The sequence below is a fragment of the Humulus lupulus genome, chromosome 2 (genome assembly GCF_963169125.1).
Source record: "Humulus lupulus chromosome 2, drHumLupu1.1, whole genome shotgun sequence".
NCBI lineage: Eukaryota > Viridiplantae > Streptophyta > Magnoliopsida > Rosales > Cannabaceae > Humulus > Humulus lupulus.
The window spans coordinates 95,381,605-95,389,723 of NC_084794.1; positions in this window are offsets into that span (position 1 = coordinate 95,381,605).

Below are 8,119 nucleotides of genomic sequence, written 5' to 3' on the forward strand. Positions count from 1 at the left end.
AATAAAATAACATATAGTAATTTATAAGCACCATATTCACATATGCCTTATATTAACCTAACATGTTTCTATCATTATTTCATGCATCTTATAATTTAATCATTCAAAATATAACATGCATCTAACAAAATTTCATGATCAAGATATCAAGATTGCCACTTATTCTCTTACCCATATAACATAGGTCCTAAAACATGGATCTAATATATTGTAAATCACACAACATATCAAGAACACCCCTTGGGTGTACCTAGGCCGAAATCACCGTACAAGTATTCATAGATTATTACAATTTTTTATGCATAGCAAAATCAACATCACAACCCTTAAACACAAATCATACCCTCACGAAATCCAAATCCTATACATCAATTCTACCAAAATCAACCATTAGCACCATTAACAAAACCTCATATACAACCCACCAAAAACAATATAAGGGCTAAGAAAAGGCCATTACCTCTCTTGATTGTAAAATCAAGAACACAAAAGATCAATACCCAAACTCCACACCCTTGTTTCAAACCTAGGGTTTTTATGGGAAAGCCACCATGAGGAGAAGGAAGAACCCAAACACACACAAGAAAATAACACAAATCAATATCATATTATCAAATAAAGAGATTATGCAAAAGAGAAAACAAGAAGACATACTCTAGGAGGGGTTCCTCCTCACCTTCTCCTTCCTTCTTCCTTTCTTTCTTTCTTCCTCTCTCTCTCTCTCTCTCTCTACACGCCACTCTCTCTCTCTCTCTCTCTAGGTCACGGCAGCCACACACACACAAGAGCAATGGCTCTTCTCTCCTTTCATAGCCCCTTTATCACAAATCCTCCCATAAATTCTCCCCTAACACAATAAGGTAAGTTTCCATTTCTCTTTTATTTTTCTTAATTCCTCTTTATTTTTAAAAGATATAAAGGAGTAAAAATATGATCATGCCTATCCCCAAATGATCATGGTCTTCAATTTTTGATTTTTACCATCTTAAGGAAATTATTCCTTTCCCACTAGGTCACACGCCCAACTCCCTATTTCCCTTTTGTTTTCTTTTTTTTTAAAAAAAAATAAATTAACCCTAATAAAATCTAAAATAAGGAACATAAAATGTGTAGAAAATCTACACATGTGCACCATGCTACCATGCACTAGCACACACTAAATCACTAGGGTGCATTACTATCTATCATGCACCTTAGTGCATTCCACCATAGCTCACATAATTACCTCAATTGTCACACTTAATAAAATGTAACACTAATAGTAAAATAACATGTTACACAATTATTCACTTATTAAATTAATTAACCAAAACATTTCTAACAATTAAATAAAATAACACACAATCAAATAAAACAAATAATCAACCAAAGAAAATAACAACACTTAAATAAAAAAAATTCATCACACTTAACATTTAAATCAAATAAATCACAAAAATTTAAATAATCTAAATTTTTTTTTTTTGGTGCACTACAATCCATCTCGAGAATATTGGGAGCTACCCGATTTCGAGAATATTGCGCTAACAATCCATCTCGAGTGAGGGTCTCGATCTCATCTTTTAATTAACAAAAACTGTCAGTATTGTCGCTGATACCGTTGTGTTAATGAAAAAACGTGGCCAGTTCTCTCTTTGCCCGTTGATTTCTCGTGAGCTCTGGCTTTTTCCATGAAAGGCGATCAAAATTATCTAAGTAAATATTTTTTCGCATATATGTCAGGTTGGTATATGCAGTGAATATTGAGGCATACTTATCCCCAACTTTGTTTTTATTTTACCCTGACTGATCACCTTCGTTGTTCCCTTTCCTTTTGTTATTGTTTCCTGCCTGGTTATTATGGGTAGTGGGCTGAGCTGTGGCTACAGTATTTTCTACCACTCAAGCGCGATGAGTGGGAATTTGACTGGTTCCCACCATTGTGGATTCGGCCTCCTTGAGGTTTATCTATTCTTGAGCTCGCGCTAGAAAAAATTAGTATATTTCACTCATTTCCTTTGGATCTCTTTCCATAATTCACCTCCCACGGTGATCCCTTACCGCATCGCCATAAGCTTAGCGATGTCATCATCTTCTCTAGCCTGAGCAACTATGTTGGTGAACTGGTTTATATAACCCTTGAGAGACTTACTCATTTGTTGTTATATATTGGCCAAGGAATTAGCTTCCACCCATACTTCTTTTGCAGCTCGAAACTGATTTTTAAACTCAGTCGACAATTGTTTCCTGGAGGTGATTGAATGCTTTTTAAATTTGCTAAAGCATAGTTTGGCTGGTCCTGTCACTGTAGCTGGGAACAGGATGCAGCGCAGGTCGATGTTGACATTATGGTCTCTCATTAGAGTATTGAAAGTCCCAATGTGGTTTGACAAGTCGGTTGTTCCATGATAAGTAGTCTTATTCGATATCATGAAGCCTATTGGATAAAAAGTTGCAGCAATGTTAGGAGCGAAAGGCTCGAGCTCCTCATCGAAATCACAATCATCTTGGTTTCTCCCAAATAAGAGAGACTTCATTTGCTCCTCCCTCATAGCAAGCCGCTCAAGGGTTGTATCCTTTATTATCAGGTTGTTTGGGAGTTGAACATTAGCTTCCTTCCTGGGCTGCGCGTTATTCTGGTTATCATCCCTCCAAGCTTGGTTAATCAGGACATTCCCATAATCATGCATTATTGAAGGATTTTCCCTAGTCTCATTATAACTCATATCATTATTGTGAGCTTGCTGTCCTCATTGGGTATTTAGGTGATTGCACAGATCAGACTGATGGTTAGAGCGAAAACTCTGAGCTAAGTTTAAATGACTTATCAAATCCGTCTCTTGCCTTTGATAGTGCGTACTGCGAATACTCTCCAACCTTCTCTCGCGACGGTCTCCGACCAATAGCTACCTTCCACGAAGCTCACCATTCGATGGTGAGGTTGCGATGCTTGGTCATTCACATGGACAAAAACTCTCGTATCCTGAGATCATGAACCATAGGTAACTTCTCTATGGGCAGAGTATCTTCGGTTTTCTCTACGAGCTGATACATTCCCCTATCTCGCGATGGTCTCCATCCAATAGCTACCTTCCACGAAGCTCACCATTCAATGGTGAGGTCGCGATGCTTGGTCATTCACATGGACAAAAATTCTCGTATCCTGAGATCATGAACCATAGGTAACTTCTCTATGGGCAGAGTATCTTCGGTTTTCTCTACGAGCTGATACATTCCCCTATGCTTGCGGAGGTGTTGGGTATTGAATTGATGATTGCAGGTGCCTTATTGGCGAGGTGATCCGTTGTCCATCAGTGCATACTAAAATAGGTTGCCCATCATCCGCTCCAATATATCAGACTGGTGGTAATATTTCCTCATTTATTTTCACTTGACCAATCGGTTGGAATGGTGTTAGAGGATTTGGGGGGACTTCGGTACATCTAGAAGTAGTCCTTGTTCGCACTGTCTGAGTGGGCAGAGTTCTGGTGACATGATCTGCCTGCTCATTCTTATGATTGTGAGTAGACTCGTTATTCCTGGGGATCTGCTCTGATGGAACAGAGCTCAGGGTTGCAGTCTGAATAAAATAACTTATACTAGGATAATTACCCTTGTGGGACCTAGTCCTATGGGACCCACTTGTTCTCCTTCCGTCATTATTGTCAGTTATAGGAGGGGGTAATCGTGACATGATTTCGTCAATATGCCTGTTGGTGTGGACGAGGTGGCTCCTCATTTGAGCATTCTCCAGCTCTACCGCACTGATATAACCTGGGATGTGACGGTGGTGTTGAAATGACGAGTTGCCAGTTTCGTGGTGGTCGACATCCTGGATTTAGGGTTGTTTTCCAGGACGACGAGGTACAGAAGTGCCCTCTCCAACAAGGCTGACTGCATGGAACCCTACATTGTCATCACGCCTCTCCAACTCATTGTCGCGCATTGATCATGTTTCTACCATTTTGATTGGATGAAAATTCCTTGATGAAAGCATCAATCTGTCGATGCATTTTTTCGCCAAAAATAGAATAAGAAATTTGAAAATAGATGATTAGGCTTTTATGAAACTGTAAATAAAGAGCACAAGAGGTTTTACGTGGTTAAGTGATTAAAATTCACTTAGTCCATGAGTCTAGGTTATTCTGTTTAGGCACTTTGGAGAAATTGTTTAAGACAATTTCTATTGAGTTTTTGCATACCAAATTATGTACCTTTTTCTGTCCATTCCCCCTTTATTTATAGGGATTTGATGGATAGTTTTGGGTAATAGTTCAATATTTGGTAATTCACAAGAATGGGTAATTTCTCCATAAAAAATAAATTCCTTAAATACATTGATTGCCTAATATTGCACATTTATCAGGCAAGGATTTGCAATACATTAATTACGTATATAAAGTCTCCGAGTCCGTTGGCATTCAAGCTTGTGCGCTTTATGAGAGTACAATGATTTAAATGCATCCCTTCGACTAGAAGTGTATGTTACAACGATCTGACCCGAAAGGTGCTCGTAGCCTGATGAGGGCGATCTAGGAATGATTCCATTTGACCTCCGTTACACCTACTGTCACGATCTGGGGAGCCTTTGTTGGGAATTGTGCCCTTTAAAGCATATGTGTTATAACAATGTCTTATGAAATAAATAATTAAAATAAATTTGTGCATATATTGATTGTTTATTATTATTTTTAGAATAATATTATATGAATATCAGAAAATTCTCAAACTCGTTATTGTGACTACAATCTTTTATTGGTACGAGAGGATTAAGATTGTAGGGAACAAATTTAAATAGTTTTGTAGTAAAACAAAGGTATATTGAATCTTTGGATTAAATACCATAAGTACGGTTCACTAGTATTATGAATACATGTAATCTAGATCTGAATTACTGATGTAGTCGGACATCTTAGTGGAGGTACTTTGTATAAAGTGGTTATACATGAACGAGACCTGATATGTTATTAATACTTTACTAATACCGTTTATAATATATCAATAAGATGATCATATACAAATTGATCTTAATATTGAAGTTATTATGAACTCATGTTTATGTCATATGAGTTCTTCGATTCACTCGTTATGGTTTGTGAAAATGATCAGACTGTAAATTTTTGTTTTTGAAACTCATTAATGTAAATGGGTGGGGACATAATATACAAATATGGAATCTATACCTTTCTGATAGGAATTGAGTAATGGTTCTCTTAAGGGTTGAGTTTTGGAGGTGAAAGGTTATTGTGCTCAAATTCATAAATCAGTTTATGAATTAACATTCACTAGTAAAGTTAATGGTACTTAAGGAAACAAGATATAATTAAAGAGGTAAAATGATATCATATTCCCACTTTAATTATGAACCATTAATAGATGATTAAATTGTATGTAGTGATTAAATCTATAAACACTTTTTATATTTAAAAAGTACTCAATAAATAAATGTCTATAATTACAAGAGTGCAGTCTCATATTTTTACTTGAATAATATTGAGATTAAAAATTAAGGGTGTTATATTAAAGAGTTTTAATAAGTAATCTAAATTTATTGGAGCTTGAAATTATAGGTCCATAGGTCCCCAAGAAGGCTCTATCAATAATATTCAACGTAAGAGTTGAAAAAGGGAAAAATCAAGGAAATGACACATTTGGAAGAAATTTGTTCTTCATGGTCAAATATGTAATTGAGACAAATTAATTAATTAAGATATTAATTTTTGAAATAATAATTTAATTAATGTAGTTTTCGAAAATGATTTTTTAATTAAAATTGGTAGTTTTGAAAATGTTATTTAAATAATTAAGATAATTAATTTTGAATGAATTATTTTTATTTATTTAAATAATGTGAAGAGATACTTCTGATATTTCAAATTTGATGTGAATTTGAAATGATATTAATTATTTAATGAATCTGACAGGATAAGTTATCTAGTTTAGATATTTTTTAATAAATAATTGTTAGTTATTAATTAAATAAAAGATGTTGAAACCTATCCCTGAAATCAGGGATATGTTTACTATAGTGCATGCACTGTGATTGGCGTGTAAGAAGGTCCAAGATTGGATCTTGGATAGTTCTTTTATTTATTTAATTATTCATGTAATAATTGGTTTATAATTTGAATTTTGAATTTAATTAATTCTTTTATAAATCTATTAGATAGAAATTATTTCAAAAGACACGCTTAAGAGAGAGAATATTCTAGAGAGAAAATTCTAAGCTTTTCACAGAAAGAAAAATATATCGCAATATTTTTCCTATCCCTAAAAATGGTCTAAGACCTGAAAAATTCCATGATATCATGAGTTGAGAACATCTTGTGATCAGAAATATTCCCACCATAACTCTACTTGTTCACACACGTCTTGAGGTGTAGAGATACATCTTGGAAGGTCTTGGTCTGAGTATTTTGGAGGCTGCTTTGAATTAGATGTTCATAGGAGTTTCTAAAAGATAACAAGGATTATCGATTGGTCTACAACTGGTAAATCCTCATCTTTTTCTTTCTCATTGAATAATGTTTTGCATATTAATGGATCTGGTTATTTAAAATTTGTTTAAATAATTTTTTCTGAAATCCTTGGGCCCACCACTATGTGATTTCTGCTGCACACATGGTAGACAATTGCCAACAACTGGTACCAGATCAATCATTAATCTCTACATACATTAATTTATGTGTGGGTAAAATATGCATTATTATATTATTGTAATATGTGATGAATCGATGGATGCATGTTTGATGAATGTTTGTTCTTAAGAGCAGTTAATTATATGGTGTTTTGGGATTAGGAATTGTTCTTAATTTTTCTATATCTGTAAGCAATTTTGGGGCATAGGATTTTTGTAATTTATTTTTCTACAATTTTAAATTATGTTAAAATTTCCTCCCGAGTCCCGCGGCTAGTCCTTTGGCCTACCATCCGTGGGGCACCCTGTCCCCCGCGTGCACACCCAAGGCGCTCCTTGAGCCCAGTGTGCGCCAGCCAGGTGATTCACAAGCCTTGCGCGAGCCAGCTAGGCGCCCCTTCGAGCCTCGTTCATGTTCTCTATCAGCTCCTAAGATCCCCGTGTGCGCTACATACCACCTCCCGAGCCCCGCTCGCAGAACCTGTTGCCACCCGAGCCTTCCACGCACCTCTGAGCCTCCTTGTGCGCACATCCTCAAGGGCAGGCGTGCCCTTGCCGCAGCCACCCTAAGCGTTGCCGAACCCTAGTTTCCATAAAATTATGGTTTCTCAAAAACCCTAATTGGCAACATGTTATCCATTAGAGCTTTTCACAAAGCCCATTAAAAATTATTTATTTTGAATTAATTGTTTTGAGTCTAAATTCCATTTGGGCCTAATAAGTTGTTGGGTTTTAAAACTCAAGTTTAATTATACTTAAAATGGATAGAGGTTAAAGTGGACTAAGATTACTTTGAAGGCCCAAATAATGAAGATAAATGATCTTATTTATGACTTAGATAGTATTTACATTTATGTTGTATATATTGCAAGTGTGTAATTTTTCTAGAAATACCCTAAACACCCGACTTGCATTTATTTATTTATTTAATGTATTTATTTAATTAAATGTTGTGTCAAATGTGATTAATAGCATTATCATGCATTGTAACTGTTGGATTTTATGTCCTTATAAAACCATGTCGGACATGTAACACGATTTTATAGTGTCAATAAAAGTAGTAAAAATCATTTAGTTTGACAACTGTGTTGCTTGCTCGTTTTATTACATGATTATTGAAATAATACAAACATTTATAAAATCCAGATCATATGGATAGTTACAATTATAGTGACTAGGTCACAGTGGATTATAGTTGTAATTACATGTTCAAAAGAACGAGTCCTAAGATTAAGTTAGTGCCTTGGATTTTCACTGATTTGGTAATCTACGATATGATCTACTTACACATTTAGGGTGTGATGTCTTATCTAAGGCATTGACCAAGTAGATAAGATCGGATGTATAAGGTAAATCAGAATAGGAGCGATATTGCTTATTGATTGATAAATAAGTATTGTTGTTATCGAATCTAATCAATGTCACAACGTTGACCATAGGTTAAGTCAATCTTAATTCTGAGTGATAATATTATGTTAATTATTTGATTTAAATCTTTTGACT